Below are 17,949 nucleotides of genomic sequence, written 5' to 3'. Positions count from 1 at the left end.
CAAATAAGTTATCAATGTAAACTAGACTAAAAAAATAATAACTTTAAATTTGGACACTTTGTGAGAAAATGTTTACAAAGGCTTCGAAAAAGGTGTGCAAAAAAGTTCAAAAAAGCTACCCAAGAGTGTATTGGTGTTCTTTCAAAGAAAAGTATAAATGAATGATATTTTTGTGGGAAGTGAGCTGGAGAACTTCTTGCACAAGATATGAAAGGGGATAAGGCTAAACTGAAGCTTGAGTGTTGGCCTTTCTTACCCAATATAATACACAAAAATCAACCCAAGATATTTCTTTATGGTGGAGTGTAGAATTGAAAGAGTGAAGTGGCACTTTGGCTTTTCCCTTCTGAAATTTTCTAGGCCCTCTTGAAGATATCTAATTAGTCATGTGGGGGATTAAATTCCTTGGCCAAAAAGTAATGTTAAGGTGGCTAATTTCGTGGGCCTTAATCGGTCTAAACCAAATGAGCCTCAATTTAGGATTTTAAGAGGGTTTGGGTTGCTATTAAGCCCAAATTCCATTTCTCTTAACCTAATCAAATATACAAGGTTAAAAAGGTTAGATAATGATATTTTGACATAAATTTAAAGGATTAATAGTATGTAGAAGTAATTTAATCAAGCGATTAAACACAATACTAGAAACCGATTCAGTTATAATTTTGAGGTCAATTTTAGGATTTGGATAAAACTATTTAGAACTTCAGTTTTAACCATGCATTTTGGATTCTCAGTTGGATTCCAACCATATATGGTTTTACTAGAGTGGAAATCCTCATTGGTTTGACACAATTTGATTAGTCTAATAGAATATGATTTTTGTTTTTTTTTTGGCTTAGGTGGCATGATGTCACACTTTGATTCCTTCGAAATCCATCAAACATTCCTCGTGGTGCCAAGTGTCTAATACTATTCACCATGTATGACTAAGATATTACCAAGTATTCAAATAAAACTCATCTAACCTAATTTAGACATTTCACACTGTGATTTTGAAAACACTAGACTTGGTGCGCTTATCGAGATTACTATTCATTTCGAAAAAGTGAATAATAAACTTAGAACTAAAAAATCCTAAATATTAATATTAACCTATAGTGAAAATCATTTACTAAAATTCAATCTCGAAATGTCCCTAAAAATAATTTCACAGTTTCAAACAGGCATTTCATCCGAAAATATAAAAATAAGTTATTGTGCCATAAAATTCTAAATAATCAATTGAGTCTAATGGTGCAAGACCATAAAGCATTTCGACACTTCTAACTACCTCAAATAATTAAAATCGTACTTTCAGCACTATTGTAAGTGATAACACTGACTATATTAACATACTAAAATTTATGCGATTGGTTGATTTGTAAAAATTTATAGGGTCTTCATGAGGTTTCTAAAGCCAATAGAAATTTCACCATTGAATTTCTAGCGAGCTGTTACACATAGGATAGAGAGGACATAAGTTTATATGGAGTAATAGGCATAATGACGAAAGCTTCATAAAGGAGAGACTAGATAAGGCAGTGGCCAATCCACATTGGTTTGATGTGTATAGGGAAATAAGCTTGGAGGTTATGACAGCCAGAAGCTCAGACCATAGACCCATTTTGTTGTCAATGGCCAAATCAAAGAAGGGGAATAAAGTGGCAAGGAAATGCTTTAAATATGAAGCTGGATGGGCAATCAAGGGGGAGTGTGAAATGGTGATAGAGGAAGAATGGAATACAAGGATAATAATGAGGGAGCCAGTGTTAAAAGTGCAAGAAATGTTGAGCAGATGTAGTGGGGCACTGTCCATGTGGAGTAGGAATCAAGTGAAGAATAAGGAGAAAGAAATAAAAGAAAAATCTGCCTATTTGAATAGATTACAACTGGTGGGAGGAAGCCACAACATAGAAGAGATTAAAAGGATTCAAATGGAGTTAGGGCAACTAATGGAGATGGAAGATTTAAAGTGAGACAAAGAGCAAATGAGAATTGATACCAGCAGGGAGACAGAAACACTAAGTATTTCCATACTTGTGCCAATCAAAGAAGAAAGAGGAATACTATCATGTAGATACTTGATTCAAATGACAAGATTTAGAAAAACAAGAGGAGATATAGGAAGCATTCAAATCTTACTTTATAGATCTGTTTGCATCATCAGGGCCATCAACTAGTGATATCAATAGATGTCTGCAGAACATGGAGTGCAAAGTAATTGCAAAAATGAATGAGAGTATTTCAAGGCCATTTACAAGTTTAGAAGTGGAAGAGGCATTAAAAAAAATGGCACCAGTAAAATCACCAAACCCTAATGGTTTTGGTGCTTGCTTCTATCAAAATCATTGGAGCATAGTGGGTGAGAAGGTCTGTCAAGCAATGCTGAGCATTCTCAATGGTGGAACACTATCTCAATCCCTGAATTACACCTATATTGTGTTGATTCCTAAAGTAAAATCTCATGTACTTGTTAGTGATTATAGAACAATAAGCCTTTTTAGTGTCTTATATAAGATTATGTCCAAAGTGATTGCTAACAAGATGAATATAGTGTTAGATGCTATAATATCATTAAATCAATGTGCCTTCATTCCCTGAAGGCTTACCTTAGACAACGTAATGGTGGCATATGAAGCTCTTCACACCATGAAGACCAGACAAAAAGGGAGAACATACAGTATGGCTTTAAAGTTAGACATGTCTAAAGCTTATGATCGAATAGAATAAGCCTACTTGGAAGTTGTAATGAAAAAGATTGGCTTTAATGAGATGTAAATAGATATGATAATAGGGTGTGTCACCTCAGTCACTTACTTAGTCCTAATCAATGGAAGACCAGGAGACTATTTTGCACCAACAAGGGGTTTGAGACAAGGAGAACCACTATCTCCTTATTTGTTTTTATTATGTGTAGAAGGCCCAGCACAATGCTTAATAAGCTGGACTAAGGGGGGAGATAAGAGGCGTGTCCATGGCTAAGGGTGGCATTAGAATAAATCATCTATGTTTGCAGATGACTGTGTTTTATTTGGAAGGGCAACAATGGAGGAATGGGATAGATTGTAATGCAATTTACACAATTATAAAAGAGCATTAGGGAAAGTCCTTAATAAGGAAAAAACATCCATTTTTTTATTCAGTTCAAACACGGGGGAAGTTGTTAAGAGAAGTATCTTAAGAGTGGTTGGGACAAGAATTTATGATAGTTATGAGAAGTACTTAGGCCTTCCAACAATGGTGGAAAAGTCAAAGGTTAACACATTTAGGTGCATCAAGGAGAGGGTGTGGCAAAAGATAAATAATTAGAAGAATAAGTTCCTATCACAAGTTGGGAGAGAGGTTCTAATAAAGGCAGTTTTGCAAGCAATTCCAACCTACCTAATGAGTGTTTTTGAACTCCCGAGAAGGATATGCAAGGATTTGAATTTATTGTTTTCCAGATTCTGGTGGGAAAACAAGGAGAGGGATCAAAACACTTAATAGAAAAGTTGGGAAAAGATGGGAGCATAAAAAACAAAGGGAGGTTTGGGCTTTAGAAATGTGGAGAGTTTCAACCTAACTTTATTAGCAAAATAAGGTTGGAAGATGTTGAAAAATCCAAACTCGACAGTTGCTTAGTCTACAAAGATAAGTATTGCAAGCAACAATACTTACTAGAGACCAAGTTACGGGGCACCATCACTGATATGGAGATGTGTATGGGAAAGGATAAAAATCCTATAAGAGGGGCTCAAGTGGAGAGTTGGGAATGAGGAGAAAATACGAATATGGGAAGACAGATGGATTCCTTCACCAACCTCTTTTTGTGTGCAGTCTCCAAGCAAGGATGGAAATGAGGATGGGTTGGTCTGTGACCTCATTAATAATCAAACAATAGAATGAAGGAAGATAAAGTCAAATAGGTGTTCATGGATGAAGAAGATTAATTAATATGTAGCATGCCAATAAGCAAGCTGGGAGCTGAGGACAGATTGACATGGAGATACACAAAGGATGGGGTTTTTTCTGTGAGAAGTGCATATTATGTGGATTTGACTAAGAAGAGGAGAGCAAAGGGGGAATTATCTAAAGAAATGGGACAAGATGATAGATGGAAATACATACAGGGGATGAAAGTGCCAAGAGTGGTTAAAATGTTTCTGTGGAAGACAGGAAATAACATCCTACTATCAAGGAAAAACCTCTCAAACAGGGAATTGCATACAACCCTCACTACCCAATTTGTCAGAATATGGAGGAGACAATTACTCATGTATTGTGGAATTGCCTCACAAAAATAATGTGTGGTTTGTGGATCAAAGCCCAGTGCAGAAATGGATTACTGATGAAGAAAACTTTATAGTTTTGTGAAGAAAGCTGCAGTGTAGGTTAAACAAGGTAGAGATGGAATGGGTTGCTACAACCATGTGCAAAATATGGCTAAGAAGGAATAGCTACATTTATGAAGATGGTTTCCAAAGCCCGAGCAAGGTGGTTGAAATGGCAAGAATATGTTTGGAAGAATGTCGAAGCAGCAAATGACATGAAGAAAGGATCTAAAAGTACAAAAATTGCTATGAGGAGGCCAAAGAAGTGGAGGAAACCACATTCAGATTATGTGAAGGCTAATTGGGACGCAGCTTTAGACACAAGAACAAAGTCAATGGGTATTGGCATTATAATAAGAGATGAGGGAGGGGAAATCCTTGTCATTGCGAGTGATACTTGTCATTGAGAGTGTTAAAAAGAAGAATGTTGAGAAACTTGCACTTGCTGAGTGTTATGCACTATGGAAGGCAATAGAAGTCTGTAATGAACTAAACATCAGGAATGTTATATTAGAAGGGGATGCCTTTATGATTGTGAATGCTGTAAATAGAGATGGTGAGGATTTGTCATGTTTTGGACATTATAGATGATATTAAGTCTTCTACAAATGGCAAAAGAGATTGGAAGGTAGAGTATACTCCTAGAAAGGGGAACACATCGCGGCACATTTACTAGCAAAGTTGGCTTTAGAATTAGAGGGGAGGGTGAGAACTTCTGGATGAAAGATGGATTTGATGTAATAGCAAGAGCTGTGTTGAAAGAAAAAGAATGTATAGCTTGAAACACTTACACTTTTTTCTGCTTTTGATAAGTTGAAACCTTCATTCAAGAAAGCGAAATTACAGCTATGAACCAATAAATAGTACAAGCAAACTAATTTCTGTTGGGACTCCTATCAGTACTCAAATTCTTTTAAGACTGGAATGGTTCTAACTTCTATAAATTCTCAACAGACAATACCATAGAGACAAACTCTTTGTCAAAAAGTAGAGATAATTTTCATCCTCCTCTCTCCAAAGGAGGAGAGGACTTTCATCCCTTACCCTCCAGAGGAGGAGAGAGCTTTTCTCCCCTATCTTCTAATGGAGGAGAGGGTTTTCCACCCATATCCTCTAAATGAGGAGAGGGTTTCCATCACACACCCTCCAAAGGAGGGGATGGTTTCATAACTACTTAAACCACACAAAAAAAAAAAAAAAAAAATCCTTATAATGGGAAAATAACGAATTATAGCATATAAAACTATATATCCAAATTTTCAACCTTGAAGGAAAACAAAGCACAACAACACAAAATACTATACAAAAAATGTTGGGGGGTGCATTTGGGACACGCGCCACCCTAGAAGAGTAGCGAATAGGTCGGTCTGAAGAAATTGAGGGACCTGATCCCAGAACTGTCGCACGTGGTGCTGCAGGAGGCTCCATTTGTGGTGGTGCGTGGAGGCGCGTGGATCACACACGCAACTTTGACTTGCGCATGTGCCTTATGCGCCACTCCTTTTGGAAAAATTATTTGCTTGTCTGAATGATTGACAACTTGGGAATCCTGCGGTGGGGTGCGTGGTGGTCTTTGGGCTCCAGAATGCAGCATTTCAGCGATTTGTCTCCCTCTAAATGGAAAAACCAAAATTAAACTGGAAAAAACAAAACCCACATTGTCTAAACTAGGTGGAAGGAGGGAGGGAGGAAACAAAATCCATGTCACCTCTGGGCAGAAACACTTAGGCCTGGTTTGAATTTAGAGATGATATGAGGTACTGATTTTAGATGAAAGATAAAAGTTAAATAAAATATTGTTATTATTGTTTTGAGATTTGAAAAAGTTGAATTTTTTATTATATTTTAAAAGGAAATTTGAGAAAGTTGTAATGATGAGATAAGATGTGATGAGATAAGTTGAGATGAGGTGATATCACCTCCCAATTTAAAATAGGCCTAAGTTGTACTAATAAGACAAGATGGTTAATTTAAAAAAGAATTAAAATGGGAAAATAAAAGACATTTGAAAACTATTATAAAACTAAAAGAGAAATGATATTGCAAGAGAAAAACTTTAAAGTATTGTTATTCAACTCAGAAAACTTAACTTTCGTACAACATATGATACTCATATATATAGGAGTATATAGACAGTTTATGGGCATATGTAGGCTTAAGTCGATAACTTTTATGGCGGTCATTCATAAAGAAAGTCGGTTTACAACACTCCTCCTTGAATGACCACTCATAAAGAATATACCTCATTAAAACATTGTCAAAGAAAAACCTATTGAGAAAAAATCAATGATGAATAAAAAGAGTACTGTATTTATATGTATCGCCAAGTATTTTAGACTTGCCTCATTAAAACATTGTAAAGGAAAACCCAATGGGACAAAACCTTAACGAAGGAAAAAGAGTACAATCAGCATAAGCTTTCAAGATATTTACTCATCCTGAAAAGTGCATGATGATAGGTCTTTAAGTTTTCGCATTCTAATGTTCTGTACAATCTTCTTAAATGTTGCAGTTGGTAATGCTTTAGTGAATAAATTTGCCAAATTATCACTTGACCATATCTGCTTGACATCAATTTCACATTTCTTCTGAAGTTTATGTGTATAAAAGAATTTAAGTGAAATATGTTTAGTTCTGTCACCTTTGATATATCCTTATCTGATTTAAGTAATATAAGCAGCATTATCTTCATATAAAATTGTTAGGCTATCATTGATCACGAGAATACCACACTTTTCTTGAATATGTTGAATCACTGATTTTAGCTAAATACATTCTCGACTTGCATCATCAATTCAATGATCTCCAATGATCTCTGAGTGTTTGCTAGACAGATCTCCATGATATAGTAAAGTTTCCATAAGTAAACAGGTATCCAGTTTGAGATCTACCTCTGTGTGGATCTAAAAGATAACCTGCATCTGCATATCCAACTAATTGTGGACTTGATCCATGTTGATAAAACAATCTCATATCAACTGTACATTAGAGGTAACGAAAGACATGTTTAATACCATTCCAATGTCTTTGAGTTGGTGTAGAATTATATCTTACAAGTAAATTAATTGAAAATGCAATGTTAGGCCAAGTGCAATTTGCAATATACATCAAGGCTCTAACCGCACTAAGATAAGGTACTTCAAAATCAAGAATTTATTCATCGTCTTCACAAAAATGAAACGGATTTTTCTACACATCAAGTAATCAAACAACCATTGAAATACTTAGGAGATGAGTTTTGTCCATATAAAGTGTTTCAAGACTTTCTCTATATAAGTTGACTTATGAATGATTATTCCATTTTGCAAATATTCGAGTTGCAAGCCGAGACAAAATTTCGTTTTGCCAAGATTTTTCATTTCAAATTCATTCTTTAAATATGAAGCGGTTCTTGTGATCTCTTTAGGAGTTTCAATAAGATTTAGATCATCAACATAAACCGTAATAATAACAAATCCGGAGTCTGGTTTCTTAATAAAAACACATGGGCATATTGAAATATTCTCAAATCCTTCTTTCAATAAATATTCACTAAGGCAATTATACCACATGCGTCTGGATTGCTTTAACCCATATAAAGATCTTTGAAACTTGATAGAGTACATATATATGGATGTACTTGATTAGAAGTTTAAGGCATTTTATATCTTTCAGGGATTTTCATATATATATATATCATGATCCAATGATCCATATAAATATGTAGTAACTACATTCATCAACTGCATATCCAATCCTTTTGTAACTACCAAGCTAATAAAAAAATATAAATGTGATTTCATCCATAATAGGAGAGTATGTTTCCTCATAATCAATCGCTGGTTTCTATAGGAAATCTTGTCCAATAAGTGTTTGTACCACACAATTTCATTGCTCTCGTTACGCTTTCGTATAAATACACATCTATATCCAACATGCATTACAGCCTTTGGTCTTTGTACAATAGGTCCAAAGACCTCTTACTTTGCTAGCGAGTTTAATTCAGTTTCAATAGCTGCTTTCCATTTTGACCAATCACTTCTACGTTGACATTCTTCGATAGTTCTTGGCTCACTTTCTTCATTATTTCTGGTAATGTCAAGTATCTAAATGGTCCACTTGATGGTTGAATAGGCTCATATATATCCTCAAGAATCATTTGTAAACATGATGGAGATTCAACAACAATCTTTGAGAGAAATGGTTTGATAATCAATTCATATTGAGAACAAGCAGAGCACGGATATTCATTAGGTAAGATAATCTTCTGATTCTTTAGGGGATGCTTATACAAATTATCAATTATTCATATCATCATTATTGATCCCGGATGTCCAAGGCAATCATGCCAAGTCATAAATACTTTGGGATCAATGTACTTTTGGTGCATTACCACATATAATTCAATTGTTCTCATTTCTGTATAATACAATTTAGAAGAGAGAGTAGACAGTTTTTCTAATACGAGCTTTTAGTTCGAAATCATTTTAGTGATAAGAAGATGCTCTTTACTGCTTTCGTTGGTGGTTTCAATATGACAACCATTACAACGTATATCTTTAAAACTTAAGAAATTTCTTCTAGATCATGAAGAAAATAGAGCATCATCATTACAAAATTTGGTACCATTAGGCAACACAATATAAACTCTTCTGGAGCCTTCAATTAGATTTGATGAACCTGATATGGTATGGACGTAAGCTTTGCTCAGTGTTAGATTTTGAAAATATATTTTATCTTTAAGAATTATGTAAGTTGTAGCACTGTCAGTTAGAAATACATCTCTATCATTCATCTCATAGGTAAAAAGTTCATCAGTAAGACCCATGATTCTATAAAATATATAAAACTTTCATTATTACAAAACATCTCAAAATATTAAAAAGTTTTACTATAAGATAAAGAAAATACATTAATTGAAATGAACACTTCTATCACCAATCAAATGATCAACTTTACCATTAGAATCCTCAAAGAAATTAGAAACATCAAGGTTGGTAATATATTCTCCACCTATAGAAACTAAAACATCTAATGGTTCAACAAAATTTATTTCAATTTTTTTTTCTTTCTCTTTTATAGAAACTTGGTATAAGTCAACCAAATGCTTAGTCGTATAACAGGTAAGAGCCCAATGTCTAGTCATACCACATCTATGGCATCCATCTTCGTCTTTTTTTGAAAATTTTTTCTGAGGGCTTTTACCATTTTCTGAGTTGAACCACTTTTGGTGGTATGGTATATTTCTATTATTATCCCTTTTAGTGTGGTCGCTTTTGGGACCCCCACTTTTATAATTTTTCCTACTACGTCCACGCTTTCAGTTTCTTTAAAAAGATACACCATTCGCTTCTAAAAATGGTGTAAATCCAGTACCATTCATTTCAGGGAATGATATCGAACCAGGATGTGATTGATGATTTCTTAACAAAAACTCATTATTTTTCTCATCGACTAGAAGACAAAATATAAGTTCAGAATATTTTTGAACTTTCGTTCTTAATACTGCTGCTACAGGAGCACATTCAAGGCATGAAAAGTAGTATCTGTATTCTCTAACATATCATCATCAGTGACTTTTTCACTGCATAATTTTAATATTGAGCTGATTTTAAAGAGTACAGAGTTATATTCATTAATACTCTTGAAATTTTGCAATCTCAGGTGCAACCAATCATGATGAGTTTTAGGGAAGATTACAGTTTTCTGGTGCTTATATCTCTCCCTTAAATCATTCTACAAAATAAAAGAATCTTTCCCCATGAGATACTCAATTTTTAATTCTTCATGAAGATAGCGGCGAAGAAAAATCATTGCCTTAACGTGATCTTGCCGTGACACGTGATTTCCTTCTTTAATTGTATCTCTCAGATTCATCGCATCCAGATAGATCTCAGCATCAAGGATCCAAGATAAATAAGGTTTTTAAGAAATTTAAAGAGTAACAAATTCTAATTTTGTAAGATTTGACATTTTTTAAAGTAAAAGATTACTAACTTCAAAATCAATAGAACTTTCATAGTGATAACATGCTATAAAACTAAAAAAAAAAAATATTATAAAAGAAAAATTTTAAAGTGTTATTATTCAAGTCAAAAAAACTCTACTTTGGTACAACATACGATGCTCATATCTGTAAGTATATATAGGCGGGTTTATGGGCACATGCAAGTTAAGTCGATAACTTTTATGGCAGTCATTTACAAGAAAGTCGGCTTACAACAAAAACTTCTTATAAAGTAACTTGTACATCATTTTTTAGCCTATATTTGCCTCGGTGGATTCAGGCTGTGTTTGGGTAACAGAGATACCTCAGATTTTTGAGGTGAGTTTGTACGGTTGAAATGTTTGCATCCTCCAAACACTTTAAACACACTCCAACTAACGTTCTTATTACTGTAGCCTCTACTTGTACTTTCTTTTGAAATAATTTTCCCATCAACCATTCTCTCTCCCCCTTTCTGTTGAGTCATCGACGACCATTACCCTCATCTTCCCCAAGCCACACCTTTCTTCCATCCGAATCTCTCTACAACGATTTGAGCGGACTTCTACTTTGGATTTGGGTGGGGAAGCCTCTTTCTCTCTCTCTCTGGTTGCATCTCCCCGAAGTGACATCTCTCTCTCCCTTTCCCTCTCTCTAGCCAACTCTGCAATGTCCAAGGGTTAAAATGCAGAATCGAGTGACAATTTTGTACAGCTTGTGACTCTACTCAGTGCCGCGCGCTATCACATGGCTCGTACATGGATGACTGATGTTGTGGAGAGTAGACTGCACCATAGTTGGAAATTGGAAGATTCAGATTCGAGATCTGAGCACAGCAAACCTGTGCCCCTATCCCTCTGATTGAAGTCGAACCCTCCATTATAAAGCAACCATGCCGAAAGGTAGAATACAGATGAGACCCACTTCTGTCATTCACCTTCGTAGAAGCTCCAGACAACCAGCAGGATTTGCAGTGACCAGGTTCGCCATCACGGGGTCGAGAACACGTTCGTATAGGGTAAGCACAAATCAACTCTACTTTTTCATTTTTTTTGTTCATTATTCTTGCATGTTTGTGAATAATATCATGGTACAAAATTTACAGTTAGGGTATAAATCAATTACTTTATCTTGTTCTATGCTGATGGATTATTTGCGTATATACTGGGTTCTGCATGATGAAGAACCTCATTCTGATTAGATCACAAACAGACCATACACACCTATTTTGAGAATTGAATAGGGATGCATATTACCAAATTGATTTTGCACAGTGACCATAAGCGTCTCTTCATCTAGCATTAATGTAGTTAAGTAGTTGTGCATAGTGTTACCAATGTCGTGATTGTATTGTGTGGAATATATGTGCAGATTTATAGAAATTATCCCCAAATGTTTATAATTTGAACCGTATAATTATCGAAATTCATATGGGTAAAGTGCTCCAATGGTTATGCAGAATCAATCAAAAGTTTGGACACCATACTGACATAGGACCGTAGTACCCAAGAGACCATTTCATATAATAGAGATGCCTACTAGAAATGAGGATTGTCGAAGATATTGCTCACCGAAGATCGATGTTATTTTACCATTTTTTAGGGTAATGATATCTTAGTACTTCTCACTGCCTCTTTACCATCCAAGCTTATGTGCATTTATTTCTTTTTTTCTTCTTCCTTTTGCTCTGCTCAGCTCAATTCAAAATTTGACATAAAATGCCTATTACAAACTTTCTCAATTCGAGATTTAAATTTAAGCTTTAGCAACACGCCGCACATTTTTCCCTTGCACCCAAAACAACCCACCTTAGCTATGTTACTTCTACATCAAGATGATTTGTGATGCTCTAGTATGAAATAGTTTTAAGAATCTATGTTACAGCTTGAGGTACACCTACAGAAAAAATTTTAATAATTAAATTGAAAGAACAAAAACATTGTAGATGATCTTAAATTTAAGGTTTCAGATTCTGTGGATTTGGAGTCTGACATGTATAACTGGGCAAAACTCAATTAATAAAGTAGTCAGGGTTTGGTTTGAAGGTGGTGGTGTTGAGTAAACCATAGTTTCCACCAATCAATGTCTGTCTGCAGTAAATTTTTGTGTCATGAGCCCATGCCATTCCAAGTTGAAGTGAATTACCTGATTATTGCATCCAAAAAAACATTATCATACCTAGAATCGATAAGAGAACCTAATATTTTAATTGTTAAGTGTAGCTAAATTACCAAAAACTAAACACAAATGCATTTGTGACAAGATTATGGCCACTGTTGTAAGCCCCTCCCGACTCACCAACCCATGCATTTGTTGAAGTTACAGAACACATGTAAGATTTTATGGAGACTCCTAAATGTATCAGCCTCAATAACAATAACAAGAAATATTGTTCTTACCCAGCTCCCAACCATGGTAGAACAATATTAGGCAGTTTCACACTAGTAGGCAGGCAGTTTCACACTATTAGGCAGTTTCATGGTAAACTGGAAATAAAAACTAAAATGGTTACCCAGCTTTCTCGAGAAGGGTGTTTAATCTCATCTTCCTATGGTAAGCAACCTTGAGGGAAACCAAACATCCCAAGAAGTATTTTTAATAAAAGGATTACAAGGTTGCTGATTACTATCTAAGTGCATATATGACCTTATCTTGCAAACTGCCACCTAGTCCTAAGTTTCAAGGGGGAAAATGCTGCAGCAGTGCCTTACTAGTAATTGACACCCACCATAAATTGCTCTAGTAAGGGAAATAGGAGTTCTTCCTAGCCAAGAGATTTTTATTTGGTGAGGGGTATTGAAATCTTGACAATAGTTACACTAATTTCAAGTCATATTTCTTGCTTAAGAAAAGTTGTTATTTATTTTGGATTTTCTTATTCTTTGAGCTGATGGGGCCTTGTTATTTTGTAAATCAGCTCTACATTATTTGATTGGTATATAAATGCCATCAAAATTTATATACCAATGCAGACATCATTACTAGAAACTCCATGGTTTGTTATGAAACTCCATGGTTTTCCCTCTCTTTACTTCGCATTTTGCATTAAAAAAACATTGTTGATACACAGGGCCCCAGAATTTGGCAGATTTTCCAAAACATATTCTGTCATGATGTCTACCAACCTCATTTGTTTTTATTTTTTTATCTAATACTTGTACAAAATAAGTGTATAACCAACCAATGTGAAGTTAGAAATAAGTAAAATTCGACCAACCTACACCTTGAAGGGGTGACATTTTAGTAGATTTTCTGGCATTTCTGCTCTCTTTGGCCTAGGAGGGTGAAGTTTCTGTAGTAAATTCAGCTTTCTTTTTCTCTCCCTTAGTTCCTTTTTAATTTAGTTAAACCCTTCATTTTTGTCTGTCAATTCCTTATAAATCAATATAATACTTGTGAGTTATATTCCCAAGCTAATTACCCAAGTAAACAACCAAAGTTTTCACTCAAACTAGTGAGTTTTCTTCTTTCAAATTCTGCCTTATCGAGATTTGCATCATTTATGCATCATTTAAAAGGTTGTTTTTATGTCAGATCTATTTTGAAAATGATGCACCTTTCCAATTTTTTATCATTACTAGAACAAGGTTAATTGTGTTGTTGGAGCTTAAGGTTAAAGGAAAGAAGAAATGAAGCAAGAATACAAGAAATTTGCCCCCATATCACGTCAGTGCAGATTTTTGATCCCATGCATTCTGTTTAAGGTCAAATCAGCCCATTTTTGTGAGTGAAATGTGTGTCAATTTTTATATGAGATTCACTAGTATAGGTTTGCTTGTGTTGTTAAAGTTATGGTTAAAGGAGCAGATTTTTTAAGCCCATAGACAACCAACTTCCTGGTTATCTAATATTATATTATATTAGTTTATTAGTTTATTATCTAATATTATCTTATATTAGTTTATTTGGATTCTCTTACATGCATGTCCTCAGATTTTTATAACATTGTTGATATGAAAACTGGGCAAGTTCCAGTGACCAACTATCTGCTAGTAGTCAAACTAAAATGGTTTCTCACTATTTTTTTCCCTTTGATCTCTGTTTTACAGCGTTACTATCTTAGATCTTCCACTCGTGCTTGCAGAGAGGTATGTTTGCATATTAACGGGACCCATGCATCAAGTATTTTTCCTTATTTAAGAGAAATTTTTCTAGCAGTTTACATTTTCATTTTAAATGCCGTACATACCCATGCATCAAATATTCCTTGATATTTGACCATGTTAGAATATTAGTTAAACTTCCATGAACCTTATTTATGTTGCAACTGAGGTGATTGTTGAGATAATATGGTTGATGTTTATGTGAATCCTTAGTTAGATAAATGTCTATGTGCTAAATAGTTTACAAGTACTCAACGAGTAGTAACCATTACTCGAGACATGGGTGTTGGATTGCGTAGTTAAATTTTTGTATTGAGCAGTGCTTGATGGATGACACTGAGAACCAGCGTGATCTCAACCTATGGACTGATGGGTTGGAGAAGATGTTTGTAGACCTTCTCTACCAATGGAAAATTGGTTGGGTCGAAAATCACCTACCGAGATAATGTCAGACTTGCAACTAAGATGACTGAACTTGGGAAGAAGCCAATTGATGCGGCACAAATAAGAGGAAAAATTACTCGCCTGCGACAAAGGCAACGACTGTTCACTGATCTCATGGGTCAAACAGGAATGGGTTGGAACCCGGAAACGAAAACTGTAATTGCCACTGAGGAGCATTAGGCTAATGCAATACAGGTAAACTACATTTAGAAACTATAATTTAATTTCGAGACATTATTTATTTTTGTTGTTGAGGATTTCATTCCAATATGCATGCCTTCTAATAAATGGTTGCTTATGTTAGGTGCAAAGCAAATGGAGGAAGTTCAAGATGAATGGATGTCAAGATTACGATCTTCTCTGTACGATTTTCGGCCAATCTGTGGCCACAGGGGTCCTTCATTATGCCTCAACACAAGAACCCCCCACCTATGAGGAGGAAGATCGCCTTGAGGAGGCGCTGAGGGCACGGGGCCCTATACTGGGAACTGCCACGGACGCGTCCATTGACTTAGATGAGGTGGACATGAACATAGATGGGCTGGCGCGTAGACAGGCAAGGAGTACTCGTCGCCGCATAAAGGAGCTGCCCCGGAGTGGCATTTCCCCAGAACTTAGCAAAGCTATAGAAGTTATGGCCGCCAGTGCCGCCGCAAGAGCTGAGCTAGACTAGAAGATGTTCGATGAGCATTGTAGTAGAAAGCGTAGTAAAGGAGAAGAAGAATCCGATCAGACTGCATCCGTTTCATCATCTTCTATGGCAAGTAAATGTGTTAAGTTTCTAAAGGACATCAACCCACCCCTGTCTATGGATCATTATGGGCTGGTAGCAGGGATTTTGATGCATAAGGATGCGCAGGAGTTCTTCCTTACAATGCCACCGGAACGCAGAATTGGTTGGATCCACGGGTTGAAGTGATGTAACGTAGGACAATGCTACATTGAGTTTATCTTGTTTAGTATTTAAACTATCTATGTTTACATTTGATGCGGCCGGCTTATGCTTTTATTTACATTCTTCTACTGCTGATGACATTTTTCTATTTAAGAGTTTATTTGTATGATATGCAATTTGATTTAATTCATTTTGCATATGACATTTAAATTGCAACTTGCCAAATATTATTGTCTTTATATTATTTTTGTGCCACCATATAATTTAGAGGTTATATATTAACTGGCTCATGGACACTATTCTTCTAAATATTTTATTATATATTCACTACAATATTAAGCCCATAATAATTTTGAATATAATGATTGACATGGCAAAGTGTTGTTAACCTAATTATTTGATATAGCGCAGGATGGAAAGAGAAAGTAGTTCAGATAATGAGCCCCAGGTAGAGGCCAATTTAATGACTGAAGGTGCATCGAGTAGTGACTTCGATCAAACGTGGGACGAATACCAAGAATGGAGGAGGCAAAATAACACATATTTGGATCACATGGCCATTCTATTGGCTGCCGTAGAAGAGGAGGAATCTATAGGGCAAGTGGTTGAGCGAAAGCCGCATCATAACATTGGCTTACGCAGACGAGAGTATATAGTCGCAATCCTTAATGGACATCCCAAGAATTGTAAAAATATGTTCCGAATGGAAGTTTATGCATTTCAAGCGTTATGCAATACATTACGCACGGATTCCATTCTGGAATCGACAAGAGAGGTTTCCGTAGAGGAAGTCGTTGCAATGTTTGCATTTACCGTCAGACATGGGACAGTTCAGCGAGTCACAGGTGATGGGTTTCAACATTCAAGTGAAACCGTTAATCGACATGTCGGCGCAGTGATGCGAGTACTATGTCGCCTTGCACCCCAGGTGATTGCACCTACACATGTTGCAGGGTGGCGCCTTATATTGAAGGCAATCCCAGACATTATCTATGGTTTGAGGTAAAAAGTTCGTACTCTGGGTCAAGGAAAGCGATATGCAGTTGACACTGTTATAGTGTAGTCGGTCTAATAGCATATCAGCAATTTGTGAAATCACAATTTTCATTTTTTGATTGCAGAAATGTTATAGAACAATTGACGGGACTTATATCAACGCATGGGCGCCCGCTGAGGCAACTAATGCTTATACATCTCGGCATCACCGAGTTAGCCAAAATGTGCTGGTAGCCTGTGATTTTGATATGAGATTCACGTTCATATATGCTGGGTGGGAGGACATTGCCCATGATGTGCGCATATTTATGGATGCATTGACTCGTCCAGGAATCAATTTTTCATGGCCTCCTGAGGGTAAAAATTATATAAAAATTATTTCATGTTGGGCTAATATTTCGTAAATATTATTGATGCTTTTAATATTTTTCAGGTTATTATTACTTAGTAGATTCTGCCTATCCATGTACCCTAGGATTTTTGCCCCCATATCCTAGGGTGCGATATCACAGGTCTAAACGTCACGGCAACCGTTCATTTCATGGATATCAGGATTATTTCAATTACCGGCATTCTTCCCTCCGGAATGTTATTGAGCGGAGTTTCGGTGTGTTGAAAAAACGATTTCGAATTTTGCGATCAATGAACCCATACAAGCCAACAAATCAACGATATATTGTTGTAGCATGTTGTGTTATACACAACATTATTCGCACGATTACACCTAATGATCACATTTTTCGTCAATTTAGCAATCCGAATCATTATGAAGGCTAGACAAATGTAGATAACCCGAATCATATATTGCATACTCCTGACATGTCATCTGGGGCGGGACAAGCCATGGCTGCAACCAGGGAATCTATCGCACAACCTATGTGGGCACATAGGAGTGCAAATTGATAGTTGTAATATTTTCCATCGTATTGTATGGCGCTTTTTGTATGTGTCGAACATGTTTTGGAAATTGGAAGCTTTGTGTTGTAATATATAGGTAATTTTTATTACTAATTCAATGTTGGGTGGGGAAATATGTTGAAGCTCGAATATTGGCTTTTATGACTTTTATGAGAACATTGGTAGTAAAAAAATTGATAATGGGTGGAGCATGAGAATATCATCTTCATAATTGAAATAAATTATATTTTTTTATGAGTATTTTTAATTAAAAAATTTCCGTTCCCGAGCCTTATTTAAAATGAACAACCTTTTAACAATGATATGCAAAATTTTAATTAAATAATTATTGGTGTGGAA

This window comes from Carya illinoinensis, chromosome 5 (assembly GCF_018687715.1).
Source record: "Carya illinoinensis cultivar Pawnee chromosome 5, C.illinoinensisPawnee_v1, whole genome shotgun sequence".
Taxonomy (NCBI): domain Eukaryota; kingdom Viridiplantae; phylum Streptophyta; class Magnoliopsida; order Fagales; family Juglandaceae; genus Carya; species Carya illinoinensis.
The sequence above is the reverse complement of the archived record's forward strand: the minus strand, read 5'-3'. Positions refer to the sequence as shown.